Here is a 12,099-nt window from a genome sequence, read left to right on the forward strand (position 1 = left end):
GTTTCCCTACCACTGATGTTAGACTCACTGGCCTGTAATTACCTGGTTTATCCCTGCTACCCTTCTTGAATAATGGTACCACATTCGCTGTCCTCTATTCCTCTGGCACCTCTCCTGTGGCCAGAGAGGATGTGAAAATTTGTGTCAGAGCCCCTGCTATCTCCTCCCATGCCTCACCTAGCAGCCTGGGATACATCTCATCTGGGCCTGGGGATTTATCCACTTTTAAGCCCGCTAAAACCGCTAAAACCTTCTCCCTTTCAATGCTAATATGTTCAAGTATATCACAATCCCCCTCCCTGGTCTCTGCACCTACATCGTCCTTCTCCATAGTGAACACGGATGAAAAGTAATCATTTAAAACCTCACCTATGTCCTCTGGCTCCACACACAGGTTGCCACTTTGGCCCCTAATGGGCCCTACTCTTTCCCTTGTTATCCTCTTGCCCTTAATATACTTATAAAACGCCTTGGGATTTTCCTTTATCTTGCACGCCAGTGTTTTTTCTTGCCCCCTCTTTGCTCTCCTAATTACTTTTTTAAGTACCCCACTACACTTTCTATACTCCTTTATGGCTTCTGCTGTTTTCAGCCCTCTGAATCTGCCATAAGCCTCCTTTTTTCTCCTTATCCAATCCTCTATATCCCTTGACATCGAGGATTCCCTGGACTTGTTGGTCCTACCCGTCACCTTTACGGGAACATGTTGGCCCTGAACTCTCACTCATTCCTTTTTGAATGACTCCCACTGGCCTGATGTAGACTTTCCTACAAGTAGCTGCTCTCAGTCCACTTTGGCTAGATCCTGTTTTATCATATTGAAATCGCCCTTCCCCCAATTCAGTACCTTTAGTTCCGGTCCCTCTTTGTCCTTTTCCATAACTTCCTTAAATCTTAGAGTTATGGTCACTATCCCTGAAATGCTCCCCCACTTAAACTTCTACCACTTGTCTGGCTTCATTCCCTAAGATTAGTTCTAGTACCACCCCTTCTCCTGTAGGACTTTCTACGTGCTGGCTCAAAAAGCTCTCCTGGATGCACTTTAAGAATTCCGCCCCCTTTAAGCCTTGAAATCCCCTACTATTATTACCCTATTATTTTTACTTCTCTCTGAGATTTGCCGACATATCTGCTCCTCTATCTCTCCCTGACTGTTTGGAGGCCTGTAGTAAACTCCCAGCCAAGTGATTGCCCTCTTTTTGTTTTTAAGTTCTACCCATATGGCCTCATTTGAGGAACCTTCTAAGATATCATTCCTCCTTACTGCAGTAATTGACTCCTTGATCAATGCCAACTCTTTTACACCCCACCCCATCACAACTGAAGATTCTATACCCTGGAATATTGAGCTGCCAATCCTGCCTTTCCCTCAACCATGTCTCTGTGATCGCAACATTATCATATTCCCATGTGTTAATCAACACCCTCAATTCATCTGCCTTACTTGTAAGACTCCTCGCGTTAAAATAGATGCAATCCAGCCTTGCATTATGCGCTTGTGACTTAACAGATCTATATTTGCTCTGCCTTCCAGACTAACTTAGTTTCTCTTCTATATTTGGCTGTGCATCACCCCATACTGTACCTCCACTCTGTATCCCATCCCCCTGCCAAATTAGTTTAAACCCCCACCAACAGCATTAGCAAACCTTCCTGCAAGGATTCGCTGTATTCGCTGCTCACAGTGTGGTCTCCTCTACATTGGGGAGACCAAGCGCAGACTGGGTGACCGCTTTGCGGAACATCTCCGCTCAGTCCGCAAGCAGGACCCTGAGCTTCCGGTTGCTTGCCATTTCAACACTCCCCCCTGCTCTCATGCTCACATCTCTGTCCTGGGATTGCTGCAGTGTTCCAGTGAACATCAACGCAAGCTCGAGGAACAGCATCTCATCTACCGATTAGGCACACTACAGCCTGCCGGACTGAACATTGAGTTCAATAATTTCAGAGCATGACAGCCCCCCATTTTACTTTCATTTTTAGTTATTTTTTCTTCCTTTTTTTTTACATTCTTTTTTACATTTTTTACTATCTTTTTTTGCATTTATTTCATTTCATCTTAGTTTGTTCAGTTTGCTTACCCACTGTTTTTTTCAGGTTTTTTTTCAGGTTTGCACTTGCTGCTGTTCAATATTCAGTGTATTCACACCTAATCTGTACTAATGCTTTGTCTTTCAACACACCATTAACATATTGTTTGCCTTTGCTCCGTGACCTTTTGGTCAGCTATGTGGCCTGGTCCAATCTGCACCTTCTCCTTTGTTATCTCTTTCCCCACCCCCACCTCACTTGCTTATAATCTGTGACTTTTCTAATATTTGTCAGTTCCGAAGAAGGGTCTCTGACCCGAAACGTTAACTCTGCTTCTCTTTCCACAGATGCTGCCAGACCTGCTGAGTGATTCCAGCATTTCTTGTTTTTGTTTCAGATTTCCAGCATCCGCAGTATTTTGCTTTTACTTCCTGCAAGGATGTTGGTCCAGTTCCGGTACAGGTGCAACCCATCTGACTTGTACAGGTCCCACCTTCGCCAGAAACAGACCCAGTGATGCAGGAAACTAAAGCCCTCCCTCCTGCACCATCTCTTCAGCCTCTTCATCTGCTCTATCCTCCTATCCCTATACTGAATATTCATTGTGGATTTCCAGCCCCAGCTTTCCTTTCTTGAATCTATGCTGACTATCCTTTAACAAGCCAAGCATTTCGAATTGTTTATCAAATAGATCAGTAAAGATTGTTTCAAAGACTTCCTCTACAGGTGTGAAAGTTACTTGGTTATAATTTTCATGGATCTCACTTGCAAGTTTTTAAAAATGGGGGGGCTGAATTTTCGTTTTTGGGTCAGAAAGATGTCAGAAGCATTTCCAGGTCCCAACCCTACACTGCGCCAGTGCCTGATGCCCAATGCAATTTTCAAGAAGATGGCCAATTAGTGGCCAGATGGCATGTTTGCCATCCAAGGATAGTGGGCGGGTTCCCGAAGCTGGAAGGCCAAGATTACGCCCTCCAGCACTGAAAAACAGCGGCCCCACATCAGAAGTGAAAGCTGGCAATGTAGGGGGAGAATGAGAGGGCGCCTCAAGATCGAGGTGCCCTCTGTTGAGTTTTCAAATTTTACAAAAACAAAGAGTCCACAGCTTCCAGATCTGTGGCCGCAGCTGTGGCCCGATGGCAATTGTGGCTGCGGGTTGGGAGTGGGGTGCTAAATTGCACGATGGAGCGCAGCCCCTCCTGACCCCCGCCCCCAGTCTGCTACCGGGAGGCCACCTCCATCCTTTGGTCAGTTTTCGGCCTCAATGGGGGGCCAGCATGCCAACTGGAAAGTTCCAATTGGCATCGGGAAAGGGGCCTTAATAGGGCCTTTAAGTGGCCTAATGGGCTACCAGCTGCTTGTTGCTGTCACCCCCAACGAGTTTCTTTCAAAATCATCCAGAGGCAGGAAATACCAGCAAACCAGCACGCTGCTGTCCAATGCCAAATTGCCTGCATGCTGGCCTCAGGTCCAGCCTCCTCAGCCCAATGAAAATTGAGCCTGGGATTTCTATTCGGAACTTACAATCCTAAGTACACAGTGCCCAATTTATCAAACTTAAAGGAATGTCAGCTAAACCTTTACTGGTTTAATAGCTATCTTTAAGGTTCAGGGCTACAAATTATCTATTTTAGGAGCATCTCAACTTTTTAATAACCTTATGTTCTTTCTTGTTTGCATATTGTCTAGCTCTTCCTGTTGGTCCTAGAAGTCTGATACCTGTTTTCTTTCCTCTTTCTGAGTAAGGATAGTTGCAACAGAATTATTTATTGATTCTACTGTTTGTTCCTGGATTTGAATTTCCCACTATAATTTTTAAGTGAACCTAAATTTTCTTTCATCCTTCGTTGATTGCGATTATATTTGAGAAAGTCTTTGCTATTTGTGACTTTTTCAGCAGTCATTTGAATTCTCATAATTTTTTCTCTTGCTTTTTCTTTATAATTTATCAAATGTTTCTGTCTAATGGTTTCCTTGGAAGCCTTTTGATTATCCCTAATATTACGTTTTATGCCCCCACTTATAAAGATGGCTCCAAATGCTCATCTGTTTCTACTTTATCTACCATACCTGGAAAATTATTGACAATTGGATTTACAAATCTAAAATCTAAAATTTTAAAAACTGTTTTTGGGAGAGGGGTTATAATTTATGCCCGCTTTGTTCCATTTTCCATTAAGTTTTCTTATTTTGTCCTTGGATCTATTCATATTATAATGGTTTGGTGGTCGAGCTGGATAAAAAACAATGAATGTATGGCAGACATGTTATATATTTGCACCATTACATTTTTTCAACAGTCCTACAGACTACAAGCTGAATTATGCCTAACATTCAAACATTCATTTTAAGAGATTGGCGTATAGTACATAATTTTCTTTTGGCAGATGGCTGGATCAGGGAGAGGATGATGGCAAAATTGCACGGGAACTATATGTTGCAGACAACTTCACCTTTCCAGAAAGTACGTACGTAAACAATCCAGTACCAACTTCACCAGATGGCTTCTGTTGTGAATAAGAAGCACTCTGTTATCATTATCAACAGATGCTGCTACGTTTTGCTTATGGAAACTGATGTCATATTTTTATCTTTACAGAACATGAGCTGGAATTCAGAAGAAAGGAAATTGTAAGAGACTCTTTTTCCTTTTCATGAATTAATTTCACGTAAACATGTTGAAAGCCCATTATATTTTATAGAAGCATCAAACAGTTACACACAGATTGTATTTTTAAAAGTCAGCGTTTGTTGACTTAAATCTTACTTCCCTAATCAGCCCGTAAATTAGTGCTGCTTTTATCTCTCTAATCAGTGGGCTGCTGAGAGGTGGAAGTTCAAGGCGGGGAGGATTTTGCAGTTTTACTGCAAACCGACAGGAAAGTTCATGCGTCTGATGCCAGACGGCACTGTGGATGCTACTGCAGAGAAGGACGATCATAATGGTATGAAAGATTAGAATGCAGTGTTGCTATATAATTGGTTGAGCAGCATGCTGAATTTTTATAACATTTTATTAATTTCCCCTTAATCTGAGTGGTATGGAGTTCCAGGAATGAAATACCAAATCAGAAGACGTTATGTACTATTTATATTATTAAATAGCAAAATAATTAAAAGACTTGCTGGTAGTTACATCCATTTCCTAATGTAAACTAATTTAATTAATATATCTGCCAACAATTTGGAATAATGACATTGACTCATTCATAGTAAAAGATGTCTGAAATTCCCAACACTCATTTCATTATTCTGTACTACAAATTTTACAGCTCATCTACAAAGTAAACATTATTAAAAACAAAGTTGCTCAGCTATTCATCTTTTTAAAAACATCCTTATGCAAAGCAAGATAAAATATTCTTTTAAAATGACACATTCCCACTGCAGAAGTATTACAAGTGCAACAGTAGAATCATATAGTTAGTAAATACCTAGCACAGAAATTACTGCTTGTAATAAAATATGAACAGCTAAGATTTTAAACATTTGTAAATTAGACGAGTTAATTTCTTGTTGGTGCTGCTTACAGATTTATATATTTTTATACTTCTCCCTGGTGCTGAACACTGTGCAGCACATCATAATTGGAAGTTCTACAATATCATTAGTTGATGGGATTCTACTGGACAACATCACGCATTTACAGCGACATCATTTCCACAGTTTTTGGGACTGAGTACCAGTATAAAAGAGGTGCAAGCAGACAGATGAGGTTGGGAAATGAGGCAGGACTTAGAAATATCAGGCTTCAGCCCCAAAAGTCTAAATCTGGGAAATCCTACTGGGGGCAAGGGTGTGTGTAGATGGACATAACATTCACCTGATTAAAAAACTGATGTGTAAAAAGAGGTCAGCACTGATGGATATCAACGTCGATCTGATACTTATTCCATCTCTTCTACTCTGGGTGTCCAGGCTACTGGCAAAATACTGGCACTCGGTGCATTGATAGAATGGGTCCCACAGGGAATGTCTAGACCAGGGTCTTAGGCCTGGAACATCCCAGAAAAAATAAATTGGGATAAAAGCAAAATACTGCAGATGCTGGAAATCTGAAATAAAAACAAGAAATGCTGGAAATACTCAGCAGGTCTGGCAGCATCTGTGGAGAGAGAAGCAGACGTTTCAGGTCAGTGACCCTTCTTCGGAACCTTCTTCGGAAAGATAAATTGGGCCTCTGATACAGAGGGACAATCTCACCATTTGTGGGCAATTAGAAACTCATGCTGCAACCTGATTGAGAAGATGAAGATCCAGGGCTGGTATTGACATTCTGAAGAAGGGTCACTGACCTGAAACGTTAACTCTGCTTCTCTCTCCACAGATGCTGCCAGACCTGCCGAGTATTTCCAGCATTTCTTGTTTTTATTTCAGACTTCCAGCATCCGCAATATTTTACTTTTATTATTATGGTATTGACGCTTGCTTGTTACATTTTGTCTATTCACTGACATACAGGGATACACACAAATACAAAACTATCATATACATTATCATACAATTGTATAGACCAAGCATTTCAACATTTGCAATCAATGGAAATGGAACTCAGGAGAAATGTGTAATGGGTGGCTGATATTGGCCATTTCACATTTTAACACAAAGTCAAATTTACCCCAGTCAGTTAAAATACAAAAAGGATAAGTTTGTTTGAGTGAATGACCTTCTATCAACTCTGAATTTATGTTTTGTTCTTTTTTGTATTTATTTGTTCATGGAATGTGAATGTCTCTGCCAAGGCCAGCATTTATTGGCGATTCCTAATTGCCATTGCGAAGATGATGGTGAGCCGGTGCCTTGAACCACTGCAGCCTATGTGGTATAGGTATACCCACAGTGCTGTGAGGGACGAAGTTCCAGGATAATCCATGTGGAATCTATCATAACATAAAGTGTAATTGGACATTCCCACTGTATATAGTCAAGAAGGAGTCCCGTGGATTCCAGGAGTTTCTTATTGATTAATTCGGGAGTTCTTAAATGTTGGAGAGATTTTCTTCCATATTGATCTTCAGCAGGAGATTGCATCAAATAGCACTGCTGTTGAGAGAGATAACGAGAACATGGCTCAGTACTGAGGTTAAGCTAGGCCTTCTTCAGGCACAGGTCCAGTGAGATGGCTCAGTCTGTAATGTTAAATGCTTCTGGTTTACATCAGAGGATGCTGCAAACTTTTCAAAGTGTTGAAAAGTCACTTGCGCATATATATATCACTCTTCAAATGATAGATGTGCATTCGTCTGAACTGTAGTCTGGAATCAATTTACACACGAACATATGAATTCGGAGCAGGAGTAGGCCACTCGGCCCTTCGAGCCTGCTCCGCCATTCAATAAGTTCATAGCTGAACTGATTACTCCACATTTCCACCTACTTCCGATAACCTTCCACCCCCTTGCTTATCAACAATCTATCTACCTCTGCCTTAAAAATATTCAAAGACTTTGCTTCCACCGCCTTTTGAGGAAGAGAATTCCAAAGACTCACGACCCTCTGAGAGAAAAAAATTCTCCTCACCACTGTCTTAAATGGGAAACCCCTTATTTGTAAATAGTGACCTCCAGTTCTGGATTCTCCCACATGGGGAAACATCCTTTCCACATCCACCCTGTCAAGACCCCTCAGGATCTTGTATGTTTCAATCAAGTCGCCTCTTACTCTTCTAAATTCCAGCGGATATAAGCCTAGCCTGTTCAATCTTTCCTTGTAAGACAGCCCGCCCATTCCAGGTATTAGTCTAGTAAACCTTCTCTGTACTGCCTCCAATGAACTCCTTAAATAAGGAGACCAGTACTGCACACAGTACTTCAGATGTGGTCTCACCAATGCCCTGTATAACCTCCTTACTTTTGTATTCAATTTCCCTCGCGATAAACGATAACATTCTATTAGCTTTCCTAATTATGTCCTGTTCTTGCCTACTAACCTTTTGCGATTCATACAGTAGGACAACCAGATCCTTCTGCATCTCAGAGCTCTGCAATCTCCCACCATTTAAATAAATGCTTCTTTTTTATTCTTCCTGCCAAAGTGGACAATTTCACACTTTCCCACATTATACTCCACTTGCCAGGTCTTTATCCACTCACTGAACCTATCTATATCCCTTTGTAGCCCCCTTATGTCCTCTTCACAAGTTACTTTCCTACCTATCTTTGTGTCATCAGCAAATTTAGCAACCATACCTTCAGTCCCTTCATCTAAGTTATTTATATAAATTGTAAAAAGTTGAGGCCCCAGCAGAGATCCCTGTGGCACACCACTCGTTACATCTTGACAACCAGAAAATGACCCATTTATGCCTACTCTCTGTTTCCTGTTAGCTAGCCAATCTTCTATCCATGCCAATATGTTACCCCCTGCACCATGAGCTTTTATTTTCTGCAATAACCTTTGATGTGGCATCTTATCAAATGCCTTAAGGAAATCTAAGTACAACACATCCACTGGTTCCCCTTTTTCCACAGCACATGTAACTCCCTCAAAGAACTCCAATAAATTGGTTAAACATGATCTCCCTTTCACAAAACCATGTTGACTCTGCCTGATTACCTTGAATTTTTCTAAATGCCCTGCTATAACGTCTTTAATAATAGCTTCTAACATTTTCCCGAAGACAGATGTTAAGCTAATTGGCCTGTAGTTTCTTGCTTTCTGTCTCCCTCCCTTTTTGTATAAAGGAGTTACATTCGCTATTTTCCAATCTAACGGAACCTTCCCCGAATCTAGGGAATTGTGGAAAATTAAAACTAACGCATCAACTATCTCACTAGCTATTTCTTTTGACACCCTAGGATGAAGTCCATCAGGACCCGGGGACTTGTCAGCTCGTAGCTCCAACAATTTGTTCAGTACCACTTTCCTGGTGATTGTAATTTTCTTGAGTTCCTCCCTTTCTCCATTTCCTGACTTACAGCTAATACTGGAATGTTACTTGCATCCTCAATAGTGAAGACCAGTGCAAAATATCTGTTCAGTTCATCTACCATCTCCTTATTATCCATTATTAATTCCCCAGACTCACTTTCCATAGGACCAACGCTCACTTTGTTCACTATTTTCTGTTTTAACTATCTATAGAAACCCTTTACTATCTGTCTTTATATTTCTAGCTAGCTTTCTCTCATACTCTAATTTTACCTTCCTTATCAATCTTTCAGTCCTTCTTTGCTGTTTTTTATATTCTGACTAATCTTCTGACCTGCCTCCCATCTTTGCATAATTATAGGCTTATTCTTTAAGTTTGATACTATCTTTAACTGTTTTTAGTTAACCATGGATGGCGGATCCCACCCGTAGAATTTTTCTTGTTGAAATGTATCTATTCTGTGTATTCTGAAATATCCCCTTAAATGTCTGCCACTGCATCTCTATTGACCTATCCCTTAACATGATTTGCCAGTTCACTTTAGCTAGCTCTGCTTTCATGCCTTCATAATTGCCCTTATTTAAGTTTTAAATACTAGTCTTGGACCCACTGTTCTCTCCCTCAAACTGAATGTAAAATTCAGTCATATTATGTTCACTGCTACCTAGGGGTACCTTAACTATGAGGTAATTAATTAATCCTATATCTTTGCACAATACCAGGTCTAGTATAGCCTGCTCTCTGGTTGGCTGCAGAACCTATTGTTCCAAGAAATTATCCCAAAAACATTCAATGTACTCCTGATCTAGGCTACCTCTGCCCATCTGATTTTTCCAGTCTATATGCAAGTTAAAATCCCCCATAATTATCACTGTACCTTTCTGACAAGCTGCCATTATCTCTTCCTTTATACCCTGTACTACATTTGGGAGCATGATATTGGCGCGGAAATGTTTGGTGATTATATTCAGATAAGCATGATTATATTTGGATAAGCATCAAGGATGAAATTTCAAGAGCTACTTTGGTGTAATGCTCTTCAAACAGATCAGTTATTGGCCAGATGATCTGGCCTTCAAGTATGGCATTTATGCAAAGGGATATCTGAGTGACACTGCAGATAGTAATTGTTCTCTGTCAACACACTGGCATATGCAGGTGGCTTCAATTTAGACATTTGAAAGCGGTGAAAGCCCATGTTCACTTAAAAGGCCATTATAACATTGATACTGTACATGAAATTAGTCACACCTGCAGACAGTGAGAAGCCTGGAGTTTTAATTAATTGTACTAGCAAATGACTCGCTGGATGTCACCGGGCTAGTAATCCAGAGCTCAGGCTAATGCTCTGGGGACATCAGTTCGAATCCCACCATGGCAGATGGTGAAATTTGAATTCAATTCATAAATATGGAATTAAAAAGCTGGTCCAGTGGTGACCATGAAACCATTGTCGATTTTTGTAAAAACCCATCTGGTTCACTAATGTCCTTTAGGGAAAGAAATCTGCCGTCCTTACCTAGTTTGGCCTACATGTAATAAAAAAGTAATAAAAAGAGCAAAGATAAATTATAAAAGAAACCTAGCGCAAAATATAAAAACATAGCAAAAGCTTCTATAAGTATATAAAAGGGAAGAGAGCTAAAGTGAATGTTGGTCCCTTGAAGGGTGAGACTGGGGAGTTAATGGTGGGGAACACAGAGATGGCAGTGACACTAAATCAGTATTTTGCCTCAGTTTTCACAGTGGAGGACACTAGTACCGTCCCTATAGTAACAAGTAATGCAGAGGTTATAGTAAGGGAGGAACAGAACAATCATCATCACGAGGGGAAAAGGTACTGAGCCAACTATTTGGATTGAAGGCAGACAAGTTCCCAGGGCCTGATGGCTTACATCCTTGGGTCTTAAAGGAAGTGGCAGTGGAGATAGTGGATCCATTGATTATAATATTCCAAAATACCCTCGATGGAAAGGTTCCAGTGGATTGGAAAAAAGCTAATATAATGCCCTTATTCAAAAAAGGAGGGAGGCAGAAAGTAGGAAACTATAGACCAGTTAGCTTAACATCTGTCATTGGGAAATTGTTAGAATCCATTATTAAGGAAGTAACAACAGGACATTTAGAAAGTCAAAACGCAATCCATCAGAGTCAGCATGGTTTTAGGAAGGGTAAATCGTGTTTGACTAATTTGCTGGAGTTCTTTGAAGATGTAACAAGTAAAATGGATAATGGGGATCCTGTAGATGTAGTATATCTGGACTTCCAGAAGGCATTTGATAAGGTGCCGCACAAAAGGTTAATACACAAGGTAAGATCACATGGGGTTAGGGGCAATTTATTAGCTTGTATAGAGGACTGGCTAACCAACAGAAAACAGAGAGTCGGGATAAATGGGTCCTTTTCTGGTTGGCAAGATGTAACTAGTGCCACAGGGTTCGGTCCTCGGCCCCGACTATTTACAATCTATATTAATGACTTGAATGCAGGGATAGAAGGTACTATAGCCAAATTTGCAGATGACACTAAAGTAGGTGGGATAGTAAGTTGCAATAAAGAAATAAGAAATTTACAAATGGATATGGATAGGTTAGATGAATGGGCCAAAATTTGGCAGATGGAGTTTAACGTGGATAAGTGTGAGGTTATCCATTTTGGTCGGAACAATAGAAAGGCAAGTTATTATCTAAATGGAGAGAAACTTCAGAGTGCTTCGGTGTAGAGGCATGGGTGTTTAGTTTAGTTTAGAGATACAGCACTGAAACAGGCCCTTCGGCCCACCGAGTCTGTGCCGACCATCAACCACCCATTTATACTAATCCTACACTAATCCCATATTCCTACCACATCCCCACCTGTCCCTATATTTCCCTACCACCTACCTATACTAGGGACAATTTGTAATGGCCAATTTACCTACCAACCTGCAAGTCTTTTGGCTTGTGGGAGGAAACCGGAGCACCCGGAGAAAACCCACGCAGACACAGGGAGAACTTGCAAACTCCACACAGGCAGTACCCAGAATTGAACCCGGGTCGCTGGAGCTGTGAGGCTGCGGTGCTAACCACTGCGCCACTGTGCCGCCCCAATGTCCTCATGCATGAATCGCAGAAAACTAGTATATAGGTACAGCAGGTAATAAGGAAGCCAAATGGAATTTTGGCATTTATTGCTAAAGGAATAGAGTATAAAAGTGG

The sequence above is a fragment of the Heterodontus francisci genome, chromosome 5, assembly GCF_036365525.1.
Source record: "Heterodontus francisci isolate sHetFra1 chromosome 5, sHetFra1.hap1, whole genome shotgun sequence".
NCBI lineage: Eukaryota > Metazoa > Chordata > Chondrichthyes > Heterodontiformes > Heterodontidae > Heterodontus > Heterodontus francisci.